The sequence below is a fragment of the Rhinolophus sinicus genome, chromosome X, assembly GCF_036562045.2.
Source record: "Rhinolophus sinicus isolate RSC01 chromosome X, ASM3656204v1, whole genome shotgun sequence".
Taxonomy (NCBI): domain Eukaryota; kingdom Metazoa; phylum Chordata; class Mammalia; order Chiroptera; family Rhinolophidae; genus Rhinolophus; species Rhinolophus sinicus.
This window is the reverse complement of record NC_133768.1, coordinates 79,491,436-79,506,365: the sequence shown is the minus strand read 5'-3', so window position 1 is coordinate 79,506,365 and position 14,930 is coordinate 79,491,436. Positions and strand designations below refer to the sequence as shown.

Genomic DNA, 14,930 nt, shown 5'->3' with positions numbered 1-14,930 from the left:
AAACAAACGAAAAAGATCTGAAATATTTTTTTGTTTTCAGAAAAATTAAAAGAATAATTTTGGTACCATTAATATGGATAATTAGTAAAAGTTATTTACTTCACTTACTCAAAACAATAACTATTTATGGAGCACATGACCATGCTTTGGGACGTTTAAAATTTATTTTTCTTTTTTTTTTTAAATTCCTTGGGGTGACAATTGTTAGTAAAATTACATAGATTTCAGGTGTACAATTCTGTATTACATCATCTATAAATCCCATTGTGTGTTCACCACCCAGAGTCAGTTCTCCTTCCATCACCATATATTCGATCTCCCTTACCCTCATCTCCCACCCCCCACCCCGTTACCCTCTGGTAACCACTAAACTATTGTCTGTGTCTATGAGTTTCTGTTTCTCATTTGTTTGTCTTGTTCTTTTGTTGTTTTTGGTTTATATACCACATATCAGTGAAATCATATGGTTCTCTGCTTTTTCTGTCTGACTTATTTCGCTTAGCGTTATACTCTCAAGATCCATCCATGTTGTCACAAACGTTCCTATGTCATCTTTTCTTATGGCCGAATAGTATTCCATTGTGTATATATGCCACAACTTCTTTATCCATTCATCTATCGAAGGACATTTTGGTTGTTTCCATGTCTTGGCCAACGTAAACAAAGCTGCATTGAACATTGGAGCACATGTGTCTTTATGCATAAATGTTTTCAGATATTTTAGGTAGATACCCAGGAGAGGGATTGCTGGGTCATATGGTAATTCTATTCGTAATTTTTTGAGAAACCTCCACACTGCCTTCCATAACGGCTGCACCAGTCTGCATTCCCACCAACAGTGTATGAGGGTTCCTTTTTCTCCACAGCCTCTCCAACACTTGTTACTATTTGTCTTGTTGATGATAGCCATTCTGACTGGGGTGAGGTGATATCTCATTGTGGTTTTGATTTGCATTTCTCTGATGATTAGTGATGTTGAGCATTTTTCATATGTCTATTTGCCATTTGTATGTCCTCTTTGGAGAAATGTCTCTTCAGGTCCTCTGCCCATTTTTCAATTGGGTTGTTTGTTTTTTGTTGTTGAGTTGCATGAGTTCCTTGTATATTTTGGATATTAGCCCTTATCGGAGGCACTGTTTGCAAAAATCTTCTCCCATTCAGTTGGTTGCCTCTTTATTTTGTCGATGGTTTCTTTTGCTGTGCAGAAGCTTTTAAGTTTCATATAGTCCCATTCGTTTATTTTAGCTTTTACTTCCATTGCCTTTGGAGTCAAGTTCATAAAATGCTCTTTGAACCCAAGGTCCATAAGTTTAGTACCTGTGTTTTCTATGCAGTTTATTGTGTCAGGTCTTATGCTTAAGTCTTTGATCCATTTTGAATTAATTTTGGTACATGGTGACAGATAGCAGTCCAGTTTCATTCTTTTGCACGTGGCTGTCCAATTCTCCCAGCACCATTTATTGAAGAGGCTGTCTTTTCTCCATCGTATGTTTTTTGCTTCTTTGTCAAAAATTATCTGTCCATATTTATGTGGTTTTATTTCTGCATTCTCAATTCTATTCCATTGGTCTGTGTCTGTTTTTCTGCCAATACCATGCTGTTTTGATTATTGTAGCCCTGTAGTACAAGCCAAAGTCAGGAAGTGTGATACCTCCATTATAGTTCTTTTTTCTTAAGATTGCTTTGGCTATTTGGGGTCTTTTGTGGTTCCAAACAAATCTGATGATTTTTTGTTCTATTTCTTTAAAAAATGCCATTGGGATTTTGATGGGGATTGCATTAGATCTGTATATTACTTTGGGTAATATGGCCATTTTATCTATGTTGATTCTTCTAATCCATGAGCACGGAATGTCTTTCCATTTCTTTGGGTCTTCTTCAGTTTCTTTTAAAAATGTCTTATAGTTTTCAGCATATAGGTCCTTCACATCCTTGGTTAAGTTTATTCCTAGGTCTTTTATTCTTTTGCTGCAATTGCAAAAGGAATTGTTTTTTGTATTTCTTTTTCTGGGATTTCATTGTTAGTATATAGGAATGCAATGGACTTTTTGTACGTTGATTTTGTAGCCAGCAACTTTACTGTATTCGTTGATTGTTTCTAATAGCTTTTTGGTACAGTCTTTAGGGTTTTCTATATATAGCATCATGTCATCTGCAAGAGTGATAATTTAACTTCTTCATTCCCAATTTGATGCCTTTTATTTCTTTCTCTTGCCTGATTGCTCTGGCAAGGACTTCCAACACTATGTTGAAAAGCAGAGGTGATAGGGGACAGCCCTGTCGTGTTCCTGAACGTAGAGCAAAGGGCTTCAGTTTTTCACCATTAATTATGAGATTAGCTGAGGGCTTGTCATATATGGCCTTTATTATGTTAAGGTATTTTCCTTCTATACCTATTTTATTAAGTGTTTTAATCATAAATGGATGTTGTATCTTGTCAAATGCTTTTTCTGCATCAATTGATATAATCATATGATTTTTGTCCTTTATTTTGTTTATGTGATGTATCACATTGATGGATTTGTGGATGTTGAACCATCCTTGTGCCCCGGGGATGAACCCCACTTGGTCGTGATGAATAATCTTTTAATGCATTGTTGTATTCGATTTGCTAGAATTTTGTTTAGGATTTTTGCATCTGTATTCATCAGAGATATTGGTCTGTAGTTTTCTTTTTTTGTGTTGACCTTACCAGGTTTTGGTATCAGGGTAATGTTGGCCTCATAAAATGAGTTAGGGAGTACTGTTTCTTCTTCAATGTTTTGGAAGAGTTTGAGCAGGATCGGTATTAGATCCTCTTTGAAGTTTTGGTAGAATTCACTAGTGAAGTATCTGGTCCCGGACTTTTGCTTTTGGGAAGGTTTTGAATGACTGATGCAATTTTGTTACTGGTGATCGGTCCTTTTAGATTTTCCAGTTCTTCATGGTTCAGCCTTGGAAGGCTATATGTTTCTAAGAACTTGTCCATTTCTTCTAGGTTATTGAATTTGGTGGCATATAGTCCTTCATAGTATTCTTGGATGATCCTTTGTATTTCTGTGGTGTCCGTGATAACTTCCCCTTTTTCATTTCTGATTTTGTTAATTAGTGTCTTCTCTCTTTTTATCTTAGTGAGTCTAGCCAAGGGTTTGTCAATTTTGTTAATCTTTTCAAAGAACCAGCTCTTTGTCACATTAATTTTTTCTATTGTCTTTTTGTTCTCTATTTCATTTAGTTCTGCTCTGATTTTTGTTATTTCCTTTCTTCTGCTGACCTTGGGTTTCATTTGTTCTTCTTTTTCTAGTTCTTTAAGGTGTAACATGAGGTTATTTATTTGGGATTTTCTTGTTTCTTGAGATAGGCCTGTAATGATATAAATTTCCCTCTTAAAACTGCTTTCGCTGCATCCCAAAAATTTTGGTAGGATGTATTTTCATTGTCATTTGTTTCTATGTATCTTTTGATCTCTCCTCTAATTTCTTCTTTGACCCAGTCGTTCTTTAAAAGTATGTTGTTTAATCTCCATGTATTTGTGGATTTTCCTGCTTTCTTTTTGCAGTTGATATCCAATTTCAAAGCCTTGTGATCAGAGAATATGCTTGGTATGATTTCAATCTTCTTAAATTTGCTGAGGCTGATTTTATGTCCCAATATATGGTCTATCCTTGAGAATGTTCCATGTACACTAGAAAAGAATGTATAGTCTGATGTTTTAGGATGAAGTGCTCTATATATGTCAATTATGTCCATTTCATCTAATGTGTCATTTAGGGCTGCTATTTCGTTATTTATTTTCTGTTTGGATGATCTATCCATAGCTGTCAATGATGTATTTAAGTCCCCTAGTATAATTGTGTTTTGGTCAATTTCTCCCTTTAGTTCTGTTAGTAGTTGCTTGGTATATTTCGGTGCTCCCTGATTGGGGCATAAATATTGATGACTGTTATGTCTTCTTGTTGTATAGTCCCTTTACCATTATGAAATGTCCATCTTTGTCTCTTGTTATCTTTTTCACCTGAAGTCTGTTTCATCTGATATCATTATGGCTACACCTGATTTTCTCTGGGTACCATTTGCTTGGAGTGTCAATTTCCACCCTTTCACTTTGAGTCTATGCTTGTCCTTGTAGCTGAGATGTGTCTCTTGGAGACAGCATATGGTTGGGTTTAGTTTTTGATCCAATCTGCTACTCTGTGCCTTTTTATTGGTGAGTTCAGTCCATTTACATTTAGGGTGATTATTGATATGTGAGGATTTCCTGTCATTCTATCTTTAGTTTTCTGGTAAGGCTGTGTCTCCATTGTTTCTTTGCCTTTTGTTGTTGTCTATTATTTCTGTGTGGTGGTATTCTATGATGTTTCCTCTGTTTCTTCTTTTATTACAGTATATATTTCAGTTCTGGATTTTTTTGAGTGGTTACCCTTAAGTTTATGTAAAAGAAAGTTTGATATTTAGAGTATTCCATTTTCTTCAGCACGCTTACTTTCTCCATTCCCATATTCCGTTCAGGCCTTTACTCTCCCCTTTTTATGTTTTGGTTGCCACAAATTGTCCCTGTTGATGGTGGTCGAATAGCCTCCTTTAGTATTTCTTGTAGTGCAGGTCGTATTAGAAAATTCCTCAGCTTCTGTATGTCTGGAAAGGTCTTTATTCCTCCTTCATATCTAAAGGATATCTTTGCTGGATATATTATTCTTGGCTCATAATTTCTCTCTTTCAATAGTTTGAATATTTGGTTCCACTCCTCCTGGCTTGTAGAGTTTCTGCTGAAAAATCTGATGATAATCTAATGGGCTTTCCTTTGTAAGTTACCGTCTTCTTTTCCCTGGCTGCCTTGAGGATTCTTTCTTTGTCGTTGATTTTAGACAGCTTCAATACAATGTGCCTTGGAGAAGGCCTGTTGGGATTGAGGTAATTAGGTGTTCTATTTGCTTCTTGGATTCGAGGATCCAGTTCTGTCCACAAGTTTGGGAAGTTCTCATCGACAATTTGTTTGAATATATTCTCTGTTGCCTTCTCTCTTTCTTCTCCTTCTGGTATGCCCATTATTCTTATATTGCTCTTTCTGATGGAGTCAGAAAGTTCTTGTAGAGTTCTTTCATTTCTTTTAAGTCTCAAGTCTCTTTCTTCTTCCATCTGTGTCATTTCCAGGTTTCTATCTTCGATGTCACTGATTCTTTCCTCCATCTGGTCAACTCTACTACCTAAGCTGGTTATTTCATTCTTAATTTCTTCTATTGATTTCTTAATCTCCAGAAATTCTATTTGGTTCTTTTAAAAAATTTCAATCTCTTTTGTAAAATGCTCATGTTGTTCTTTGATTGTGTTTCTGAGTTTATTAAACTGCCTTTCTGTGTTTTCTTGCATCTCGTTGAGTTTTTCAGAACTGCTATCTTGAATTCTCTGTCATTTAAGTCACATATTTCCATATCTTTCAGTTCCTTTTCTGGAGACTTTTCACTTTCTTTCTGAGCTGTCTTGTTGCCTTGGTTATTCATGGCAATTAATGATTTATAATTTCTCTTCCTAGACATCTACAGGAGTGGCTTCTGCAACAGGTTAATTGGAAGAATTCTTTCTTTTGTTTTCCAGTAGGTGTTGGCAGAATGTTTTATTTTCTCTCCGACTGCAGCCTTTTTTTCTCTCTCACACAGTAGTGCTATGTTTTCTCTGCAGTATTCCAGCTTCTCACATAATGGGGGGTTCCCTGGGAGACAGGCTTCTCTTCTGTTAGTAGTTCGCCTGGGTCAGAGGGCAGTGTCCTTGTGGGTATGCAGAGAGCTTTTGAGGTTCCAAAGCTCTTCCTGCACCAGATTCAGATCTGGTATGTTTCAGCAGTCTTGTTTACTCCTTCAGGGATCTGCCCAGATGGGTGGGGCCAGTTGCGGGGTGAGTTATGAGAGATGGCCCAGAGAAGTGGTGGCGACCACCACCACAGCCGTTCCTGCTTCCAGAGCTCTCTCTCCTTTTCCGGAACTAGTTGGACTACGAATCTGTGTCTGCGGTCCACAGTTCTCAGAATAGCAAATATTCTGTTATTTTGATCTGACACTGCTACTCTTCCTCTTCTAGCACCGGGCAGGTGGGGGCAGGGTGAGCTCTGGGACGGTAGGGAGGGGGCGGCTGGTCTCAGTCCCTAAGGCGTCCGTTCTCTGCTTGGTAGTGAGGGCTTAAACCACTGTTTTCAGCTTTCTTCCCTCAGTCTTTTCTCTGAGGTCTCTGCCGTGAGTTTTGTGTTCAGCCGTGTTATAGGTTGTCTCCTCAGCCCTGTGTGCCTTAAACGGAGCCCTAGCATTCCAAGTTATTCCCTCTCGTGCAGCTGCGGTATGTCCGGGATGCAGCACGCTCAGAGCACTGAGCTAGGTCTGAATCCTGAGCCCTCGCGTCCCTTTCTCCGCATGTCTCCCGTCCCTCCTCCCCTGCTCGTACGATTCACCCACCTTTAGGTGAATTCAGTAGTGGGCCTCTTCCTCTTGCCTGTCTGCTGTGCAGGGAGTCCTTTGTGGAGTTGTAGTTGTTCCATTTGTTGTAAATTCCAGGGAAGATTTACAGAGGTTCACCTCATGCCGCCACTTTGATGACGTCTCCGGATTGTTTGTTTTTTCTTGTTCAGTTTCATCAGTTGTTTTTTTTTTTAAATAGATTTTGGATATTAACCCTGTATGAGATGTGTCTTTTACAAATACCTTCTCCCATTCAGTAGGCTGTTTTTTGGTTTTATTGATGGTTTGTCTGCTCTTTAAAAACATTTTAGTTTCAGGCAGTCCCTTTTGTTTATTTTTTTCTTTTGTTTCCCTTTCCTGAGGAAATGTATCATTAAAAATTTACTAAGAGTATTTAATGTCTGAGAGTTTACCACCTGTCTTTTCTTCTAGGAATCTTACAGTTTTGGGTCTTACATTTCAGTTTTTCATCCATTTTGAGTTTATTCTTCTATATGGCATAATTAGGTGGTCTAGTTTCATTTTCTTACATATATCTGTCCAGTTTTTCTATCACCATTTGTTAAATAGGCTGTCATTACCCCAATGTAAATTCTTGCTTCCTTTGTCATAGATTAAATGACCATACAGGTATGCATATATTTCTGGGCTCTCTATTCTATTCCGTTGATCTTTATGTGTGTTTTTATCCCAATGCCATGGTGTTTTGATTACTGTAGGCTTGTCATATAATTTGATATCACATAGTGTGATGTCTCCAGCTTTGTTCTTCTTTCTGAGGATTGCCATGGCTATTTGCGGTCTTTTATGGTTCCATGTAAATTTTAGGATCATTTGTTCGAGATCTGTGAAAAATGCCTGTGGTATTTTAATAGGGATTGCATTGAATCTATAGATTCCTTAGGTAGTATGGACATTTTATCTGTATTAATTCTTCCTATCCATGAGCATGGTATATGCTTTCATTTGTTTGTATGTGCTTTAATTTCTTCAATGTTTTATAGTTTTCTGAGTAGAGGTCTTTTACTTCCTTGATTAAATTTATTCCTAGATTTGAGAACAATTTTTTTAAATTAAATTTATTTGGGTGACATTGGTTAGTAAAATTATATAGGTTTCATGTGTACTTTTCTGTAATACATCATCTATATATTGCATTCTGTATTCACCAGCCAGAGTCTGTGCTTCTTCCTTCACCACGTATTTGATCTGCTTTTTCCTGTTCTACCACCACCCATTTTCCCACTGGTAACCACTAAACTGTTGTCTGTGTCAGTGAATTTTTGTTTGTGTTGTTCCTTTATGACTTTCAGTTTTATATCCCACATATGAGTGAAGTCATATGGTTCTTGACTTTTTGTCTGATTTATTTTGCTCAGCATGATAATCTCAAGATCCATCCATGTTTTCGCAAATGTCTGTATTCCATCATGTATATATACCACATCATCTTGGTCCAATCATCTATCAAAGGACACTTTGATTTTTTTTCTGTGTCTTGGCCACCCTGAATAATGCTGCAATGAACATCAAGGTACATGTTTCTTTATAGATAAATGTTTCCCAGTTTCTTGGGTAGATACCCAGGAGAGGGATTGCTGGATCATATGGTAATTTTATTCCTTTTTTCAGGAACCCCTCCATAGGGTTTTCCTTAGTGGCTTCACCAATTTACATTCCCACCAGCCATGTATGAGGGCTCCTAATTCCGTATAACCTCTCCCACACTTTTTATTACTTGTTTTGTTGATAATAGCCATTCTAACAGGTGTGAAGTGGTATCTCATTGTGGTTTTGTTTTGCTTTTCTGTAATAGCTAGTGAATTTCAGCATTTTTTCATATATCTGTTTCCCTTTTGTATGTCTTCTTGGGAGAAGTGTCTGTTCCATACAAATCTGATTTTTGTTGTTGTATTTCTTGAAAAAAAAAAACCTTTGGATTTTTGATCTGGCGGGGCTGTTACCTTAAATATGTATATTGCTTTGGGTAATGTGGCCATGTTAACTACACTGTGTGGATTCTTCCAATCCATGAGTATGGAATATCTTTCCATTTATTCATGTTTTCTTCAATTTCTTATAATAATGGCTTATACTTTTCACTGTATAGGTCCTTCACATCCTTTGTTAAGTTTAGTACTAGGTACTTTGTTTATTTATTTATTTTGGCTGCAATTTGCAGAATAAATTTTTTTATTTCTTTTTGTGAAATTTTATTGTTAGTATATAGGAATGCAATGGATTTTTGTACATTGCTTTTGTGTCCTGCAACTCTACTACATTCGTTTTTTGTTTGTAAAAGTTTTTTGGTAGACTCTTTAGGGTTTTCTATATAAAGATAATGTCAGCTGCAAAAAGTGACAGTTTAACTTCGTTCTCAATTTGGATGCCTTTTATATCTTTCTCTTGCTTGATTGCTCTGGCTAGGACTTCCAATACTATGTTGAGTAACAGTGGTGACTGTGGCATCCCTGTGTTTTCCTGATTTTAGAGGAAAAGTTTTCAGTTTTTAACCATTGGGTATGATATTAGCTGTGGGTTTGTTGTATATGGTCTTTATTATGTTGAGGTACTCGTATACTCACTGATTTAAAAATAAATAGATGTTATATCTTGTCAAATGCTTTTGCTGCATCTATTGATGCCATCGTGATTTTTATCTTTAAAATTATTTATGTGGTGTGTCACAGTGATCAATAGACACATGTTGAATCATCCTTGTTCTCCTTGAATGAACCCTTGTTGATCGTGATGTATAATGTTTGTAGTATATTGTTGTACTTGATTTCCTAGGATTTTGTTTAGGATTTTTGCATCTGTGTTCATCAGCGATATTGGTCTGCAGTTTTCTCTTTTTGTGTTATTCTAATGTGGTTTTTGTATAAGGGTATTATTGGCCTTATAAAATTATTTAGGAAGTATTGCATCTCCTTCATTTTCTTTAGAATAATTTGAGAAGGACAGGTATTAAATCTTTGAATGTTGGGTATAATTCACTAGTGAAGCCATGTGGTCCTGGACTTTTCCTGTTGTGGATTTTTTTTTTGGATGATTGTTTGAATTTTCTTATTCTTGATCAGTGTATTTGGATTTTCCAGTTCTTCGTTATTCAGTCTAGGAAAGTTACATGTTTCTTATAACTTGTTCATTTCTTCTAGGTTATTGAATTTGTTGTTATATAGTCATTCATAGTATTCGTTTGTAATCCTTTGTATTTCTGTGATACCTGTTGTAATTTCTCCTCTTTTTAGTTTAAAGTAAAGTTTATTGAGTGACAATTGTTAGTAAAGTGACATGGATGATGTATTACAGAATTTCTCCTCTTTCATTTCTAATTTTGTTAGTGTCTTTTCTCTATTTTCCTTAATGAGTGTAGCGAAAGGTTTGTCAATTGTATTATTCTTTTCAAAGAACCAGCTCTTTGTTGCATCGATTTTTTTCTATTGTCTTTTTCTCTATTTCATTTAGTTCTGTGAATATTTTCTTTCTTGTTAACTGTTGTATCCTGAAGTCTGTTTTGTCATATACATGAGGTGTAATCACAAAATATCGTGAATGTTTAAATTTTAATAAAATTATTACAGTAGAAGACACATTGCCATTAGTCCTTCTCAAATTACTTCCCCTCTCATCAAACACACTCATGCCATCATTCTTGCCATTTTCTGAAACAGTTCTGGAAGTCCACTTTCGTGAGTGTCTTTACTTCATCCTTTATCATGACAATGCTCCGTTTCACACATAACTTTTTGTTGGGCAATTTCTGTCGAATAAAAACATTACAGTGTGTCCTCTTCCACCTAATTCACCGGATCTGGCACTGTGCGACTTCTCGCTCTTCTCCAAAGTCAAAATAACCATGAAAGGTAAGCGTTTTGAATCAATTTAGGACATTAAGGCAGCCACAACCACGCAAGTAAAGAAATTCACGAAAAAGTACTTCCAGAAGTGCTTCAGAAAGTGGCAAGAGTGATTGAATAAGTGTGTTCAAAGTGAGGGGTGGTGTTTTGAGGGGTATTAGTGGCAATGTGTCTTTTTCTTCAATAATTTTTTTTTAAATTTAGGCAATCACCATAGGTTTGATCAAACCTTGTAAGTATGACAACAACCGCTTTCATTTGGATGCCGTTTGTTTGGAGTATCGTTTTCCACCCTTTCACTTTGAGTCTGTATTTGTCCTTGTAGCTGAGATGTGTCTCTCGGCGGCAGCATATGGTTGGGTTTTGTTTTTTGATCCAATCTGCTACTCTGCGTTTTTATTTGTGAATACAGTCCATTTACTTTTGGGGATGATTATTGATATGTGAGCATTTTCTATAGCCATTTTACCTTTTGTTTTCTGGTAGCTCAGTGTCTTCATTCTTTCTTTGCCTTTTTGTTTCTCTCTGTTATTTTAGTGTGGTGGTATTCTATGATTTTTTCCCCTCTATTTCCTCTTTTATATGTTATGTGGGTCAGTTCAGGATTTTTTTTTTTTTTTGAGTGGTTTCCATTACATTCATGTAAAAGAAAGGTTTATATATACAGTAGTCCTATTTTTTCAGCATGCTTTTTATCTCCATTCCACTTTGCAAATTCAGACCTTTCGACTCTCCCCTTTTATGTTGCTGTCACAAATTATTCCTATTTATGCTGTGAGTTCATTTCTGAGTTGCAGTAGCAAATTGTCTTGTTTTATTCCTTTTTTATGTTTTCATCTTTTTACCCTTTATGTTATGTTTCAGTGTACAGTCCCCTATTCTGTGTGGGGGTTGACATTTCCTGCTTTTGTCTGTCTGTTAGTAATCTTGCTGGTGGTTTTGTATTCTTTTGTCTTTATGTTTCACGTCAGATAGCCTCCTTCAGTATTTCTTGTAATGCAAGCCTTGTGGTAGAAAATTCTCTCAGCTTCTGTATGTCTGGGAAGGTCTTTATTATCTAAACGATAACTGCGGGATATATTATTTTCACTCGTAATTTCTCTGTTTCAGTAGTTTGAATATTTGATTCCACTCCATCCTGGTTTAAGAGTTTCTGCTGAATAGTCTGTTCATAATCTAATGGCCTTACCTTCCTTGGAGAAGGCCTGTTCGTACTGATATAATTAGGTGTTGTGTTTGCTTCTGGAATTCGAGGATCCAGTCCTTTCCATAGTTTTTGACGGTCTCCTCAACTGCTTGAATAGTCTCTCTGTGCCCTTCTCCCTCTCTTCTTCTGGTATACCAATCATGGTTATATTGCTCTTTTTGATGGTGTCAGAAAGTTCTTGTATAGTTTTTTTGTTTCTTTTAACTCTCAAGTCTCTCTCTCTTTTTCCATCTGTATCATTTCCAGATTTCTGTCTTTGATATCACTAATTCTTTCCTTCATCTGGTAAGTTCTATTTCCTACCATGGCTATTTCATTCTTCATCTCTTTTATTGAGCTCCTCAGCTCCAGAATTTCTATTTGCCACTTTTTAAATATTTCAGTATCTTTGGTAAAATATTCACTACGTTCATTGATTTTTATTTCTGAATTCATTAATCTGCCTATCTGAGTTTTCTTGCATCTTGTTGAGGTTTTTCAGAAATGGAATCTTGAATCCTCTGTCTTGTAAGTCACATATTTCCTTGTCTTTAAGGGTTGTTTTTTTGGGGTTTTTTTTTGAGATTTTCAATTTTTTTCTTGAGCTGTCTTGTTTCCTTGTTTATTCATAGCAATAGATGAATTATTTTTTTCCTGAGCATCTGCAAAAGTTGCATGCAACAGGTTGATATGAAGAGCTCTTTCCTTTGCTTTCCGGTAGATGATGATGGAGCATTTTATTTTATTTTCTGTCTTGTTCCAACTTCTCCTTGGTGGGACATTTCCTGGAGAGGTGGGCTTCTCCTCTGTGACCAGTTTGCCTTTGTCTCAAGGCACCACCCCCATGGGATGATGTGGTGGGTGATGGGTTTCTGAGCCTCTGAAATCCCCGTGCTACTCCTGCAGCCAGATGCAGAGGTGTGCGTTACAGCAGCCCTTGGTGCTCGTGCTGTGATCAGCCGGTAAAGGAGGGGGCAGGTTGGCTGGGGATGCGGTGGGCACATCTGTGGCCGTGCTCTCTTTCAAGCACTGGCCTCTGCCAGACCACAGCTGCCTCCATCATAGAGTTCTTTCCCTGTCACCAGAATTAGCCGCACTGTGCGTCTGCTAGTTAGGAAGTGTCTCCATTTTCCAGGGCTGTAGATATTCTGCTCTTAAGTGCGACACTGCTATCTCTCTTTCTCTCTCTTTTTTTTCTTTCTTTCTGGGGCTTGCTGCTAGCTCTGGCAGGGTACCATGGAGGGAGCTCTGGGAAGGTGTTGATTGGTAGTCAGGCTTTGTAGCTTTGTTTTCTACCTGGCAGTTAAGGCTGTTACACCACAGTTATCAGAGCCGTTCTGTATTTTGTTTTTGCCCCATCACATATAATACATAACTTATTATATGCTGATTCCCTCAGGTAGGATTTTTGGGGCCACAGAAGGTGCTCCTGCACTCAATCCTCCCTTTTCCCAGGACTGCAGTGGGCTCTGGTCTGTGTCTTATGACCCCTGTCTCTGTACTTTGCCTTCCCTCCTCCCATGTGTGCCCCAGTTCACCCACCTTAAGATATCTAGATTCGCAGAACTCTCAGAGATGTTTGTGTGTTGTATTGGGAATCCTTTGTTGAAATGTAGCTGTCAATCTGTTGTAACTTCTAGGGGAGATATCAAGGAGTACCCCTTAATCATCATGTTTTTGACAGCTGGTATTTTATTTTTTTGATGCAGTTATAAATGGGATTGTCATCTTAATTTCTCTTTCTGATAGTTCATTATTGGTGTTTAAAATGCAACCAGTTTCTTAATAATTCATTAATTGCCGTGAAAACCAAGGTAACAAGACAGCTCAAAAATAAAATGAAAAGTCTCCAGAAAATGAACTTAAAGACATGGAAATATGTGACTTCGATGACAGAGAATTCAAGATGGCAGTTATGAAAAAACTCAAGGAGATGCAAGAAAACACACAGTCAGTTTAATGAACTCAGAAACACAATCAAAGAACAAAATGAACATTTGACCAAAGAAACTGAAATTTTTAAAAAGAACAAAATAGAATTTCTGGAGATTAAGAACTCCATAAAAGAAATGAAGGATGAAATAGCCAGCTTAGGTAGTACAGTTAACCTGATGGAAAGAATCAGTGACATCTCAGATAGAAATCTGGAAATGATACAGATCAAAGAAGACAGAGACTTGAGAGTTAAAAGAAATGAAACAACTCTACAAGAAATTTTGGACTACATCAGAAAGAGCAATATAAGAATAATGGACATACTAGAAGAAGAAGAAAGAGAAGGGAACAGAGAGTATATTCAAACAAATAGTCGACGAGAACTTCCCAAATTTCTGGAAAGAACTGGATCCTCAAATTCGAGAAGCAAATAGAACCACCTAATTACCTCAATCCCAACAGACCTTCTCCAATGCACATTGTATTGAAGCTGTCAAAAATTAACTACAAAGAAAGAATCCTCAAGGCAGCCAGGGAAAAGAAGATGGTAACTTACAAAGGAAAGCCTGTTAGATTATCATCAGATTTTTCAGCAGAAACTCTACAAGCCAGGAGGGAGTGGAATCAAATATTCAATCTATTGAAATAGGGAAATTATGAGCCAAGAAAAATACACCCAGCAAAGATAACCTGTAGATATGAAGGAGGTATAAAACCTTTCCTGACCTATAGAAGCTGAGGAAATTTTCTAATACATGACCTACACTACAACATATACTGAAGGAGGCTATTTAGCCCGCATAAATAGGGATAATTTGTGACAACCAAAACATAAAAGGGTGGAGAGTAAAGGCCTGAACTGTAATAAAGGAATGGAGAACTTAACCATACTGAAGAAAATGGAATACTCTAAATATGAAGCTTTCCTTTACATAATCTTAATGGTAACCACTCAAAAAATCCAAAACTCAAATATAGAACATACTGAAAGAAGAAACAGGGAAGAATCATAAAATACCAGCACACTGAAATAATAGACAGCAACAAAAAGGCAAACATTGGAGACACAGTCTTACCCGAAAATCAAAGATAGAATGATAGGAAATCCTCACATATCAATAATCACACTAAATGTAGTTGGAATGAACTCACCGATAAAAAGGCCCAGAGTAGCAGATTAGATTGAAAAACTAAACCCAACCATATGCTGCCTCTAAGAGACACATATCAGCTACAAGGATAGACATAGATTCAAAAGGAAACAGTGGAAATTGACACTCCAAGCAAATGGTATCCAGAGAAAATCAGGTGTAGCTATACTGATATCAGATGAAACAGACTACAGGATAAAAAAGGTAACAAGAGACAAAGATGGACATTTCATAACTATAAAGGGGACTATACAACAAGAAGACATAACAGTCATCAATATTTATGCCCCCAATCAGGGAGCACCGAAATATACCCAGCAACTACTAACAGAACTAAAGGGAGAAATTGACCAAAACACAATTATACTAGGGGACT

At 36.9% G+C, this 14,930-nt stretch overlaps 1 protein-coding gene across 8 annotated transcripts in view; it reads left to right on the top strand.

Annotated features, from left to right (window-relative positions):
• Positions 1–14,930, top strand: part of LRCH2 (leucine rich repeats and calponin homology domain containing 2) — a 165,612-nt gene that overhangs the window by 92,661 nt on the left and 58,021 nt on the right. The gene's annotated exons all lie outside the window — the stretch shown is intronic.